The 15,687-nt window shown below is 44.0% G+C and overlaps 1 long non-coding RNA gene across 1 annotated transcript in view; it reads left to right on the forward strand.

The window, feature by feature from the left end:
• Nucleotides 1-15,687, forward strand: part of LOC308478622 — a 253,018-nt gene that overhangs the window by 199,859 nt on the left and 37,472 nt on the right. The window contains exon 2 of the long non-coding RNA XR_013987190.1: nucleotides 9,612-9,723. This is a non-coding gene — a long non-coding RNA (uncharacterized lncRNA). The remainder of the gene's footprint in view (nucleotides 1-9,611; nucleotides 9,724-15,687) is intronic.

Below are 15,687 nucleotides of genomic sequence, written 5' to 3' on the forward strand. Positions count from 1 at the left end.
TCAATCCTAGCGCTGAGACTGAGGAACCAAGCCAAGTCTGCCTTCACCCTGCCTTGGTTGCCTAGGGGCCTAGGAATACCAATATGCGAGACACAATTATTGGGGGTCAAACAAGAGCTACAAGTTTGCTGATAACACACAGCAACTTACTTGACTCAGGAGTAAGGCCTATTTAATTCAGTGTGGGACTTAACCCACAAAAGGAGTGGGGAATCCTTTTCACCCTGAAAAGCGCATTGCGTTCTGTACAAGCTCGGTCCAGTATACCTGAAGTATACCTAAACGGCCTCAGTCCAGTCTACCTGAAGGAACGTCTCCACCCCCATCATTCTGCCCGGACACTGAGGTCCAGTGCTGAGGGCCTTCTGTCGGTTACCTCGCTGCAAGAAGCCAAGTTACAGGGAACCAGGCAGAGGGCCTTCTCGGTAGTGGCACCCACCCTGTGGAACGCCCTCCCACCAGATGTCAAAGAGAAGAACAACTACCAGATTTTTAGAAGACATCTGAAGGCAGCCCTCTTTAGGGAAGCTTTTAATGTTCAACAGACTACTGTATTTTAATACCTTGTTGGAAGCCGCCCAGAGTGGCTGGGGAAACCCAGCCAGATGGGTGGGGTATAAATAATAAATTCTATTCTATGCTATTCTATTCTATTCTGAGGGCCACGTTGCCAGTGATGGGCGTGGCCAGAGGCAAAAGTGGGTAGAGCAATGAATGTATATTTTATCTTTGTACAGTAAAGGTAAAAAGAAAAGGGTAAAGGACCCCTGGATGGTTAAGTCCAGTCAAAGGCGACTATGGGTTTGTGGTGTTCATCTCGCTTTCAGGCCAAGGGAGCTGACGTTTGTCCACAGACAGCTTTCCGGGTCATGTGGCCAGTATTACTAAACCACTTCTGGCATAACGGAACACTGTGACAGAAACCAGAGTGCACGGAAACGTCGTTTACCTTTCTTCCCACCACAGCAGTACCTGTTTATCTACTTGCACTGGTGTGCTTTCAAACTGCTAGGTTGGCAGGAGCTAGGACAGAGTAATGGGAGCTCACCCTGTTGTGGGGATTTGAACCACCAATCTTCTGATCAGCAAGCCCAAGATGCTCAGTGGTTTACACCACAGTGCCACGCACGTACAGTAGCCTAGTATCTGGAGATGCACACACTCCCTTCTCCATGCTCCATCCAGGCAAGCAAGAGGCATTTACAGAGGTCAAGGACAACAACACTTCAGGAGGATCTGAAGCTGTGGCCTGGGGGTGGGGAACAGTATGACTGAGGAGGGAGAGAGGATGTGGCCTGGAGAGAGTAGTAAGGGTCAGTTAGAGAGGCCTGGAGGGACGCATTTGGCCCCTGCGTGAGAGTCCCCACCCTGGAGGTTTAGGATTGAAGTCTTTAAAGCAGGGGCAGACTTTGGTCTTCAAATTTCAGCTGCACCCTGTATGAGACCAAAATTTGGCATGCCCTCCCACCTTCTGTTCTGCTCAATTCACTGTGTCATAGTTGCGATGTTCCGCAGCACCCCTTCCCAGTATGGGAAGAATTGGTCATGCGGCCCTAAATCCGCCTCTGCTTAAAGGTTCTCCCATCTGCTGATTTTTATGATCTTAACCATTAGCTCTCAAATTCCCAGTGTCAGATGCCTTCTCACTGCCTCTCTCCAACTTAGCTTAGGGTGAGTTCACCCCAGCTCAGGGCCCAGGATCAGTGCAAGACCTGATTCTGACTCATCTGAGTGACAGCATGAGATATATTATTTAGTGAATCATCCATCCGGTGGACCTTCACTCATTGGTCTTCCAACATCTGCTGAGTCACCAGTTTGCCCAGTTCCCACACTCATTTTTGGTTCCCATACATTAAGTACTCTCAGGGGCTGTGGTAGAGTATCCTAAAACCCGTCACTAGCTCATGAATGCAGGTCAGGTTGCAACAGCAACAGTTTAAAATGTTGGCTGTTACAATTTTGAATTATGACATTTTTGCCAGATTTTCAGTGTGCATTCAGTTTGTTTCCAGCTGTACTGTATCCTTTCTGAGAGAGAGTCTCAGGGTGTATATGCACTAAAGACTTAACTAATTTCACAGCCACTTTCAACTCCAACAGCTTGCATCAAGGACTGATTTTCACAAGGGAGCTGCTCTGCCATGTACAAAACAGGGGTGTGCTTTTTACAACGGAATTTTATTTTGAAATAAAGGTCAAAATACAGGAAACAAAAGGGAAGTATATACACCACCCTTGTATGACTGCTCTAAGACTGACAGAGCCAAACAAGGCCAGGGAACTGATCTGCAGAGGCTTTCCTCTGCTTCTCTTTAATGCCACCTGAAAGGATATTCCCAGCACAAAACCTTAGGTGAAGAGCAGGCATAAATAACATAGGTCCAGTAACACAGGCGTAAGTAACAACAAAGTAAAGTTTAATTAGAGCTGACCTGATTGCTCTTAATCCTGGGTTCCATGGGGTATTGCTTGTAAAAATGGGCTTATTTGTAGGCAATATTGCAACCAGAATTCTGTGTATTAGGAGAAATGCACTTCAAAATGTTCATGAGGACTTTTTGTAAAACAAGTAAATCACAAAGTGTATGCAAGAATGTGGAAAACTGAACTTAATATTGGAAAAATGAAAAATGGAGAAAGTGAAATTAACAGATTCATCCATCCCTGTCTAGGATTCTTGAAGAGAAAGCAAGGCAATTAGAATGGTATAAAACAGAGTTCATAATGTAGATAGTTATGTTGTCCTTGTTAAAATTTGATCTTCAGAATCAAAGTGACATTGTTCATGCTGTTTGATGATCTTATATTTCCTGCCTCTGACCTGCCAAAAGATGCCAACAGATGGTGAAAAATTAATGGAATAAAGCATCTGTTTCACTCTTTAATATGCTCTAGTCTTGATGGTAGTTAAGTGCTTTGTTCCTCTTCCGCTTTTCTCTTCTTGTCCCTCATTCCTGCTAATGACACCTAAAGAGAATAACGTGGAACTAACACTGGGATACCCCTGCAACAGCATCCAAGCCGTTGATCAGCTAATCCCTATGAATTCCTCAGGTCAGTCAAAGACGAGACCTGAGAAGTTGAATTACTATGCTGGGAATCCTATTGTGCTAGCTTAATTTATGTCTTGATTTTTGCACAATTTCCCCAAAACTACAGGGGGTGAAATAGCAGGTCTGGAGAAAAGTAGCTTTCACAAGTTAGAAAAGAAAAAAGCATTGAGATGCCAGACAGCTGGGCTTATGTGAATCAGGGTGAATTGATCTATCCTTCTCTCCCTGCCTAATTCTCAGAAACTAGAACCATCATGGGATTCTAAAAAGAAGAGTCAAAAGTATCGCAAGAAATGGATGTGTAACAGGCAATTCAGTTCAGTTTTCATCACCATATAAGCCTTGATTTTTGCAGCATGATCCCCATGGAGCTAAGCTGTTGGAAGGAGCTGTGTGTGTGTGTGTGTGTGTGTGTGCGCTTACCATGCCCAGAAAGCTGACTTCCTTGAAAGCTTGCAGTACAATCCAGTGGGGAGTTCTCCTGTAAAAACCAAATGAATGCAAGAGAATCGCTGTGCACTTCTGCTGCCCCCATCCATCTCCCTGGACCTTGCGCAGGAAAACCTCCCAGCAGATTGTGCTGATGTTGGTTTCTTCTGCTAATGATCGGTTTCCACAGGGAATGGGATCTAGTGCTTAGGGAAAGCAAAAGTCAGGGAGTGATTTGCATCCTCCAAGTGTCCTGATTTTCCAGGGACAGTCCCAGAATTACAGAAGCTGTCCTAGTTTCTGATTTGATCCTGGAATGTCCTGCTTTTCACTGGAGAAATGTTGGAAAGTATGGAATAGGGTGTCCCTATTAGAGTAATGTTGGAGAGGGTAGTAATGTGGGGGGCCGGACAGAATCCACAATTGCTTTCTTAGGGCCAAACTGTATATGCACTTAAATATTAGCTATTCATCTTGTTTTTCCTTAGCTAATTGCAGGGGGGAACCTGTTCTCACTATAAGACAAAGAACCAGCAGAGCTCTTCCAGTGAATCATCCAGCCCAGTATGCTGGTGTGGTGCATACTTCTGAGGAAGTATACAACAGTCAGCTAGTGGTAGTACCCCGAAGAAGACTCCAAGGAAAAGATGCTTTAGATCAGCCTTTGTTAACCTGCTGCCCTCCAGATATTTTAGACCATAACTCCCATCAGTTCCAGGCAGCATGGCGGCTGGTGCTGATCAGAGTTGTAGCTCTTTTTAAAAAAGGGGTACTCAAGGGTATGCCGTACCGGCATCTCTCCTTTTTTGGTTAAAAACGGTGGCACTTACTGTAACAGATTCATGTTGAGTACCGGCACATATTTTTCTAGAAAAAAAAGCACTGGTTGTAGTCCAAAACATCTGGAGGGCATCAAGTTGGCAAAGGCTGTTTTGAACTCTAGGAGTGTGTAACAGAGCTAACAGGGCAGTCTGCCTCCTGTAAATATTTTTTAACTTCTGGAAGTCAACTCTCATTAGAGCAACTGATAGAATTTTCTTATAAGGAACATCATTGCAGGGAGAAGGCAAAGCAAACTTAAGAATTAATTGAGGTTGAAGGGACAAGTCTGCAATATGTTGGAGAATTTAGCAAACATGGTTTCCCAAGAGCATAGATCTCCCACAACCTTATGGAAATTGCAAGGTATTTGGTTTTTTGTTTCTTTTATAAAAAAACCATATATAGGTCAGCCTTTTCAAACTGTTTCCCACGTTCCTCCTGAGTGCATTCTTCAGGATTTAGCTGGGCATTCATTAAACAAAATTCTGAGGAAATTAATGGGGATTGGGAGAAACCCACGGGATTAAGGCAAATAGACATTTTGCATCATCTATGATACTTCCCCCCCACCTTGCAAAGGCCTGGGGTGCTGACAGGAATGGCAAACAGGAATGGCAAGAATGATGGTTAGAGTTGAGATGTTGGCTAATGCTGAGACTTCACATTTAGTCACATAAAACCATAAGTGTTCTAACATGCACTATTGGTAAGGTATTGCGTATAGGACAATGATGTTTTTCTAGCATTTATTGAACCCAAAGAAATAACCAGCCTTCTGTGGAGGGCAGACTTTTGCAGAGTAAACAAGCAGAGCATATAACCAGGTGGTGAAAAGCCACTGATGATATGCCACAGTGGAGGCAATCAGGCCCACAAAGTTATATTTGGTATGAGAAGAAGGATGTTACAAGCTTATCCCTATTCTCATCTGTGAAATATTCAATAGTTTGCTATTCTGGACGCTGCCTTAAGGCTGGCGGTTTACCTGACCAGCATTCCAGATTCGTCTCTTGTTGCTGCTGCAATTGACTGATTTGAGGACATAATTTGGTGATTTAAATAAGAAGGACTTTCGGATGACTCCAGCTGAACATTCTAATAAGAACATATAAAAATTAATGTGCAAAATAACCAAATCCATCAAAAACCCGCTGCTCTAATTTTGAATGTAAATGAGTTTGGAAGATGAAAGACTGAAGGGTGCCGTCATCAACATCTCCACTCCTCCATGCTCATTTGCACACTCTGATATAGTCGTGTTCATGGTAATTTGCATATCCTTCTATATAACATGCTTGGGTGAAACTAACAGCTCTGCTTCCAGAGTGCATGAAATCAAGCTTCAAAGATCCCATCCTCACTGCAAGGGCCCTTGGAAGTTGCCCCAGCCCCTCTGGCAGTATTTGTCAGCACCATTACTCACGCTTCTCAAAGCTAAATTAAATGCTGACCTGAAATTTATATGCTCAGGTTCTGCTGCAGCTAACGGAGCCATCAGATCCGACGGTCTATCAACATATGTCAGAGGATGCCATCTTTAGGAAGGGACACGGGAAGCTGTCTTATACTGAGTCTGACCATTGGTGCCTCTAGCTCAGCACTGTCCACAGTGATGTGGAGTGGCTCTCCGTGGTTTCATGCAGGAGTCTCTTCTAGCTCTACCTGGAAGGTTTGGAAGGTTGCCAGGTTAACTGGGTGTGAGGTGACAGGAAAACAGAGTTTTTAGCTGGTTGTTCTGAGAAGAAGAAAATCTGGGATCCATCTTGGGCAGGCTGGCTAAGATGCCTTGGACTCAAGGGCTGTACTGCTGTCGGGGGCAAGGCCCTCTTGAAATGACCATTCTGCCAGATCTGGACTCCTTCCATGTAGACTGAAGGTGTAAATAGGTGAATAAACCATATTTCTTAAAGCTACGACAACCTCCACTGTGTCTCAGTTCTCCAAAGGAACACAGACCCCAGGTGAATGCCTGGAACCCCCAGGAATCTTGCAGAGAGTGGGGGTGGCACACAAATTTTGTAACAATATGCACGTTTGTATACACTGGTTGGAGAACTGCATCAGATATTTCAAAGAATGTGATTTTTGAAGGATAGGTGTGTTTGAGCTTGTGCATTGGTTCAAGAAGTAGGAATTAGGTGGTTTCTCATAAAAAACTCTAATGAAATTGCATTTCTTGCCCATCGATAATCTGGAGTGAGCTGTTTGCTTTGTATTAGAAGAGGACCCATAGAGGACTGGACTTTTCCTAACATGCTTACCAAACACCACTGCTTATGAATAATATTCCAGCCTGAAAATACCAAACCTAGCCTGATATCCTAATGCCTGCTTGACTCTGGGAGTAAGGCCTACTGAGCACAATGAAACCCACTGCAACCCTTGGTTTGATAACAGCCCTTTTCCTAACACACTTGCCAAGTGTTGCTGCTTGGTAATAATATTCTAGCCTGAAAATACTGAACTAAGGCTGCAATCTTATACATACTTTCCTCTGGAAAGAAGGTCTGACTTCTAAATAACATGCATAGTACTGGGATGCGCTTTAAATATCTATTTTTTACAAAGGTGGGAGCGATGGACACTATTGGCTTGAACAGAACTTGCAGCCCAATATTGAATATGTTTACATGGAAGTTGGTATCCTAACAACTGCAGTTTTTTCTGGAATGAAGAAAAATGGTAATATTGTGGCAGGGAACATTTAATCCTACTGGCAATGTGCTGCTTGGAATCAATGAAATTGTATTTCTTGAAATGGCTGACCATTCAACAAGGTTGAACCGGAAGAAGAAAAGGAAAAACAAGGAAAAATAGTTTGCTGCAAAGCTATCAGTAAAAGCTGACAACAAGAAGATAAGTGTCAACTTTTATGGAATGAGACATGGTTGTTAAGGGTTGGCTAAGCAAGAGCGTTTATTCTGCGTCCTCATCATTATTTCAAACATATGGGTGGCAGTTCAGCGTATTATCATTTGCATTTGAGTCCTACTGAGATGGAGGACATTGCATGGGTAAGGCTGAAACCTTATGCACGTGGATTATAAATTAAATCCCAATGAAGTTACTAGGATATATGCCTTAGTAAACGTGCTGCACTTGTTCCAGACTGTAGCCGTGGCATTTCTCTAGGAATGAGCCCTGTTTTGAGCATAAGTTGCCATATGAAAAAAAGGAGTGTTGCAAATCAATTTGAAACACTCCTTTTTTCATATGGAACAGATCATACATCCTGATGAGGATTGACATATCCACTGTTGCCAATATGTCCACCCCATAATAAGCACATGATCTTTGGAAGCACATCATCTAATGCTTTTAGAAGACATCTGAAGGCAGCCCTGTTTAGGGAAGCTTTTAATGTTTAATAGACTATTGTATTTTAATACTCCACCCAGAGTGGCTGGGGAAACCCAGCCAGCTGGGCGGGGTATTATTATTATTATTATTAATAATAATAATAATAGTAATTATATTGCAGGAATGTGGAACGGGATCCAGCCAGTGAGCTGCGCTCCCTTGTGGGCCACTTTGGCAAGTGGGCAGTGCCACCCACCTGTCAATCACCTGATGTCACCATGACATCAAGGATACTAGCTTTGAAGGAAAGAATCAGGAACCCACACTGAGTGTGTTCAAGATTCTTTTCTTCTTTTCTTTACAGCAAGGCTGCAAAGAAAGATCCCTGCCCAACCTGCGATTTGCACTTGGTGCCAGTCAGGGTGGTCTTGGGAACACCCAAATGTAGCCGATGTCAATGGGGTTTGCAACCACCATGGGAATTCTCAAGTGGAAGCAATCCAGTGGGGCCTGCATCTGATGCTGAATACAAGCCCCAGTTGCCAACGAATAATTGGGAGTGCACTTCAAGGTTTCTGATTGTTCCTTTGCAGGCTCTGTAGGAGGTACATGTGTGTTGCCTTTCCACTGTTGCTACTTGTTACTGCTTTCTTAATTACAAAGCAATTGCACTACAGTACAAACATAATTGTTGACATTCCATAATCCAGAGTCCACATGCATTTCAATTTCTCAAGGCCTGTAAGTATTTGACCAATCTACGCTGTAGTAAATTGTTCTGGAAAGCGACCCTGAGGCCATCCAAAGTGATTTTAAAGGTTGCAATTGGTCTGCACTTATTGATTTCCCATCCCCACTTCTTTCTGTCTTACGGGATCCTGGCAGAGGCGTGAAGTATTACGCATGCTTGCTAGAGACCAGCTGTTCACTGGGTACAGTGCGACTGCATTAGCTGAACTGTTATACTGATGGTAGGCCAGCTAAATGGGGAGCCCAACTTTATTTTTAGATCTCATTTCATCCAACCAAAGCAGTAAAGTTCATTGTTTTGCTCATTGCATTTCTTTATATGCAACTTGAATCACCTTGCTCCCAGCATTTTATTGCAGGGAGAGTGGGGAGCAAGCTTTTATGGAAGGTTTTTTAAAAGGCTGGGGGGGGGGTATCAGCACTTAAAGCATTATCATAAGGTATATTGACCAAAGCGAAGAAGTGATAGAGGTTTCTGCCTATATTGGGTTAATATTTGGTGAAGTAGCCACACAACATTCAAGGTCTCCTCACCACTACCTTACAATGAATATAGGTATGAGCAAAAATGCACCTCAGTTCAGTGCTCTATTTACAGATGGCAAACTGGAGAGACCATTTCAGCACTTTGGGTGACCACAGTTGTGGAAATGTTCATGGGGTGGAGCTTATAAGTTGGGGGGGGACTCTTTCTGTGGCACCCACTTTTTTACCCAGAATGTCCTGGAGCATCCATGGCATTCAGCGAAGTGGAGATTTTGGCTGCCACCAGTTGTGGTGGAACAAAAACAAAAGCATATAAGGCACACACCCCATACGCACTATTTAGCCTAACAGCAATGAAATACTTTTTCACAAGTTATACTGAAGAAGCTGACGGGACCCATGTATAAGTGTTTGTGTGAAAGAGTGTATGCCTCTGTATTTGTTCAGCTTAGCTATTGTGTTCAACAGACTATACACTTGCTGAACTTCATATGTACAGCTTAACTATACAGGTACTGTAATGTGCAAACACCACTTCTGCAAGCTGTTTTGTGATAAGAGTTGGTGACTAACTGCATTATCACCCAGAACATTTTGTGGCTGGGTGGAGATCTGAACGCAGATCCCTCTGACCTAACATTTTTAATTGGGTTCTTGCTCTTTAAAATGTCCCACAACCTATTTATTAGAACATTCGCCTGTGCACACAAAACCTGCATCTTTGTGGACTCTGTTCTAAGAATCACTATTGGTTCTATTCCTTCTTAGGGTTTGAAACATCTCTGCTCATTGCAGACTCGTCACTCCCTCACCATCTTTTACAGTACTGGCTGTGCCACCTGAACCATGGTGATGCCAAAGACTGGCCCAGAAAACTAAGGTATGTAAGAGAGCAGAAATAGCTCCTGCTTGTCTATCTTAAAGATCTGGCATGGTTTACTCTGCATCTTTTTGATGATGGATCAATTGCTGGTATGGTGAGGTGGCCAAACCCTTGCTTCCATTGGAAAGGACTCTTTATCATATTGCACCTGTTGGTATGATATCTCCAGCCTTTATCCTCATCAACAGGTCTTGTTTCTACTAGAGATCCAGCTTGTGTGCCTTCAGATAGCTAAGCTTGTGATACCTCCTGAAACTGCCTATTCCTCTTATTATTGGCTGTTTGAAGATACTGGAATCTGGAAGTCCCTTGCTTTGCCTGTGCAGGCATTGAGGCCCCTGAATTCTGCCATTTCCCCAAACCGATAATACTGGAAAGATCACATAAGGACATGTACCTGATCCTTGTTTCATTTTTGTTTCCAAGAAATGTTCCCCTGAGGCCTCCTTCAGTTCAGTCTGTTTTATAATTGGTGGGAATTTCCCCAGCACTGTCATTGGACTTTCCATGACTTCCTGGGCTTGAGTGTGAAATCTGATAATGATGGCTCTGAATCTTCTGTTCTTGCCTCGGAGTATTGGTGCCTCTGTCAGGGAGACAAGAAAAATTCCTACTGCATTGCACCCCACAACACAGTGCTCTCTGGATGAAGAATAAAAGGTGGCTTGCATACCTGTAAATAAACTCTCACGGGGCCCAAATAAAACAAATAATTGTGTAAACACTGAAACGGATAGCTCCTTCCTCCCAGGCACAATTCAGAAGTCTTGCAGAGTTGGCCTAAGGGGGATACCAGAGCTTTGCAGATCCATTTGATCAGTCGAGCACAGACTGCTTCCTATATATTTTCATTTCATATTGAAAACTGCTGGTGAAGATGAAGTATTCCCTACTATACATTTCCATTACTCGGTGACTCTCACCTGGTTCAGAGTCAAGCAAAAATATGTTGTGTAGCTGTGTGTAAAGCTCATGGGAAACTTTCAGTTACTTTGAATATAAGACCTATTCTGGACCAGGTGCACTGGTTGTCAGGGAATTTCCAGACCCAGTTTAAAGTGCTGATTTTATCTTTACAGTGTAGAGCTAACTGGCTTGGGACCAGGCAGTTTGAAGGACTGCCTGCACCTGCATGAGATTGCCTGGCCCTTAAGATTATCCACAGGGGGCCCACTGGTCAATTCCATCAAATTGGTGGGGAGAAAAGACAGAGCCTTTTCAGACATTGCCCCTTCCACTGTGGAATGCCCCTCCCACATGGAGTGTAATTTGTGCCCTTATTTGCTGCTTTCTAAATTGGCTCTCAAAAGACCCAATCAGCTTATTTGCCTTTACAGAAACCTGACTGGGAGCTCTGTCACACAGCTGATTCTACCAGTCAGCTGATTGCCACTGACAGAACATCTCAATTGCAGGGAGCAATTGGGCACATACCATTTTGTTCCTTAAGATCCATGTCTCTACCTGACCCACACCTGATGGTGGGCATGGCTTAGGGGAAATAGCCTCATCAGCTGAGCTGGGACCAATGTTGGCCTGTGGGCCAGAGCTTCCCCACCCCTACTTTAACACACTGATATCCCCCTTTTGTTTCTCAATAGCCTCATTTGGGCTGCATCGTTGTCATAAAAAGAGCACCTGAGTTTGTGATTGGTATATAGAAGTGGGCTAAGAACAACAAGAGCTTTCAGGATTCCAGCTACTCCATTCCATCTGCCCCATACCCCAGTTTTCTGCCCCCTCCCAACAGTCAATCATCATTCTGTACCCACTGAGCATTCTTAGCTCTGATTGGTCTGTCTTTTTTTAAAAAAAATGTGTTGGGTTGGGATGGACATACTTATGCCCAATGCTAGCTACATTAGCAAAATGGATTTGTCTATTGATTTATATGGGCAGCTCTTACTTCTGTTTCATGGGGCATAAAATAGTGAACCAGGAAATGCCCTATCCAGACAATGAGATGGTTCTGTCTAACCTTTCTATATCCATATGCCTCCTCTTCCATCTTCCTTTCTCAGCCACTCCATCCCCCTGCCCCACCCAGTTTCCTCTCAGCATCCTGTGCTATTAAGCATGTTGAGTCCCAATGGGCTAGAGTGTGTGGGTTGGGTGGTTTCTGTTTTGGCTACAGAAGTGAGAGCACTTGGAGAGTTGAAGCAGAACTAGAGTAAAGGACATAAGGTCATATGATGATTTAAACTGATGGTTAGGAGAGTTAGACAGTTGATGAGGATTATGCAGGAGAGCTGGGGATGAGACATGGATGAGTAGGGGCAGAGGCATTTATGTTTTATAGAAAGGTTGTCATAGCTAAAATGTATACCGCTGCGTAACAAACCTAGCTATAGACAACAGTTTGGGACTCAGGAAAAGATGTATTTTTAATCAGCTGCATAAATTCCCAAAGCTGGTGTTACAAAAATAGATTGTCCATTTGGGTGTTGTGAATCTGTATTTGTTTTTCTTATTGAGAAACCAGTTTGAGTAACTTGATAACCTCTCATGCATAACTACCACCTGGCAAGGAAGTGAAAGCAAGTGAGAACTGAGTTCTGTGACAAACACGTTGCGTCCCGCTTGAATGTAAGCACTAAACCATAAATTTTGTGCTACGTGAACGATCTTGTTCGATCAGAACATGGCTTATTATCCTGGGTTGTTAACCAGCATTAACCCAGAATTCCGTGGTTTGGATATAATTCCGCTTACCTTTTTCATGACGCCAGCCCCACTGCCACTGACATTAAATTCCTCCTGCCGAACTTCTGGCTGGTGGGAGACAAAACAACCTCTCATGCAAACCAGGGGATTTGAATCTGGTCCACCTTTCATTGGGGTTGTGGGTTCACAGCGCCTGGGCATGCCATGGGAAACTCTGGCTTAACAAAAGGCAAGATCTCTCAGCTGAAACCAGTTCACCTGGGGAGGAGGAACACACATCCACAGTGTTCCTCCATGACTTCAGAAACCATGGTTTACGGTGGTATGAATGAACATCTGAATGTAGCTATTAAAACTATGTTTTTGCATGAACAAGCAGCTCAATTGGTGGCATTCTCAGATAGGGTTGGGAAATCCTAGAGAGCTCCCCCCCCCCCCATAATTTTTCATTTACATACAAGAGCAACATACAACACCAGTAGCTTGTCCAGTGGTACATTCTTATACTTTCATATGCAGTACATACCACACAATCAATAGGTTTATCTATGTATTCTCAGTTCAGCTATCGTCTGCATAGAGACTCTTGTACTGAGGGTGGAATAAAAGTATTTTCCATCTTGTTTATAAAGGAAAAGAAAGGAAGCCAAGTCTCACCAAAAGTGACTTGAATCGAATTCCTGGACTAGCATGGTCAGGGAAGCAGGTTTTACATCATGGCCTTAGAGAAATGATGCCAGTCAATGCAGATGAGCTTTCACCACTTTGGCACCCTCCCAGCCAGCACAGCCTGATGTGCACAATACTCAGTAAAATAGGCTAACAACCTGTCTCAGTAAAGTTGAGTTCCCTATGGCCAATAAACTGTGACTTGTTGGGTAATTGCTGACATGCTATGAGGCACCGATGAACGAGAGAGACAAAAACAGGAAAGAATCAGGCCACATTCATGAGCTTCCACTCCATGACTGAAAGTCAAGGATCCTTTAATAACCCTTTTGATGGAACTGAAATGTGATTTGTGACTGAAGGCTTCCCAAATCCACATTACTACCACCATGTCAGTTTTATATCAGTGGAATGTAAATAGACTAATAAGATATCCCATTGTGTTAGCCTGGAGGTAAGTTAAACATGCCCTTGAAACCAAAGACAAACTAACACATAATTAAAACTCTCATAGTGAAATCACCCTTGTGGCAGAACTGTGGGTCCTTGTAATGCAAAGGGAAGAGTTCAGATTAAAACCTGGTGCTGCTTGCCATCAGAAAGCCTGGAGCATCTTTGACTGTTACCTCTAGGAACCCATGGAAATCCTGATCTGATCTGGGATGGGGGTGGAGGCAGTGAGGAGTTGAAAGAAACATTACAAAAGGGAAGAAAACCCCTGGAGCTCCCTGTTCCCAAAGCTCAGAAAGGCTATTGACAAGATCACCAAATCTATTCCCAAATTAGACTTCCATCATGCCATAGAAAGGATGGACTGTGACCTCGTGTCAGTACCATGGTCCATGTGCATAGGTAAAAGAACGCTGAGAGTCACCTTCAGCAGCACCTTCCATGCCTCTTCAACCCCTTCATTCACAAATGTTGTGCAGACATGGAGAAAGCTCCTGCAATTTCACAGAACGCAGAACTGTACCAGGTGCAGCTTTCCCCACTGCAATGGGGAACCCCATTGCAACTGATGGAATCTCCCCCCCCTTTTTTTCCTATTCAACTCTTAAAGATACCAGTGTCCTCTCAGGAGCTTCTCTTAGCAAACTGCAACCCTAGATGTGCAACTTGTCACATGCAAAGCTGATCTGTGCTCCTACAAATGAGCAATAGTCTTCACCTGCCCATAAGAATTCCAATGCATTTATCCAGGTGTTCTCCACAAAGAGGTCCACACACAAACACCACTTAGGAAGGAAAAGAGGTCAGGGGTATTTTCTGTTTGACCTATAGCAAACGTGAATCCCTCCAAGTAGCTCACAGTTAGTTCTCTTGAAGCAGTTAATCTCCTTTACTCACTGGTCTTCAAACACCAGTAATGTCTGCACTGGACTCAGGATCCTGCTTTTCTCTCCAGGGAAGATAATCCTGCAGTTTCTGTATTTGCAAAATACTGTGTTGCTGTTTGGCCTGACTGGCTGAGGATGAAGATGCCTTCACCTTTGATGCATATATGCAGTAATCACCATCATCACCATCATCATCATCTCCTCTGCAAACTGGCTTTCTGTTACCCTGAAGGGACAGGGTCTGCAATCCCTTCAGACTGAGTCATTCCACAGGCACCAGTCTTCCACAACTTGGTGCTGCCTTTGAAAAGGGTTTGGAAGCTTCAGCTTGCCCAGAATGCTGTGACCAGACTGCTGTCTGAGGCTGCTTCTAGGGAGCATGGTTGTTGTTGTTGTTGTTTAGTCGTGTCTGACTCTTCGTGACCCCATGGACCAGAGCACGCCAGGCACTCCTGTCTTCCACTGCCTCCTGCAGTTTGGTCAAACTGGGGGAGCTTTTGGTCGTAGCTTCGAGAACACTGTCCAACCATTTCGTCCTCTATCGTCCCCTTCTCCTAGTGCCCTCCATCTTTCCCAGCATCAGGGTCTTTTCCAGGGAGTCTTCTCTTCTCATGAGGCTCAGCTTCACGATCTGTCCTTCCAGTGAGCACTCAGGGCTGATTTCCTTAAGAATGGATAGGTTTGATCTTCTTGCAGTCCATGGGACTGAGTCTCCTCCAGCACCAGAGTCTCCTCAAGAGTCTCCTCCAGCACCAGAATTCAAAAGCATCAATTCTTCGGCGATCAGCCTTCTTTATGGTCCAGCTCTCACTTCCATACATCACTACTGGGAAAACCATAGCTTTAACTATACGGACCTTTGTCGGCAAGGTGATGTCTCTGCTTTTTAAGATGCTGTCTAGGTTTGTCATTTCTTTTCTCCCAAGAAGCAGGCATCTTTTAATTTCGTGACTGCTGTCACCATCTGCAGTGATCATGGAGCCCAAGACCCTTTTAAAACAACCTCCCGGGCTACCAGTCTGTTTCCAGGCAGAATTCACAGTGCTGGTTATGACCTATAAAGCACTACTGTATCTGGCTTGGGCCAGACTACCTGAAATATTGTATCTCCCTATGTAAACCTGCCCAGGTGCTAAGCTCCTCAGGTGAGCACCTACCCTCAGTCCCTTCAACAACAGAAGCACAATTGATGGTGACATGAGAGAGCGCTTTTTCTGTGGCTGCTCCCATCTTGCAAAATTCCCTCCCAAGAGAGGTTAGATTGGCTCCCTGTTTGTTATCCTTCCACCAG

This window comes from Podarcis pityusensis (genome assembly GCF_964106645.2).
Source record: "Podarcis pityusensis genome assembly, chromosome: 5".
NCBI lineage: Eukaryota > Metazoa > Chordata > Lepidosauria > Squamata > Lacertidae > Podarcis > Podarcis pityusensis.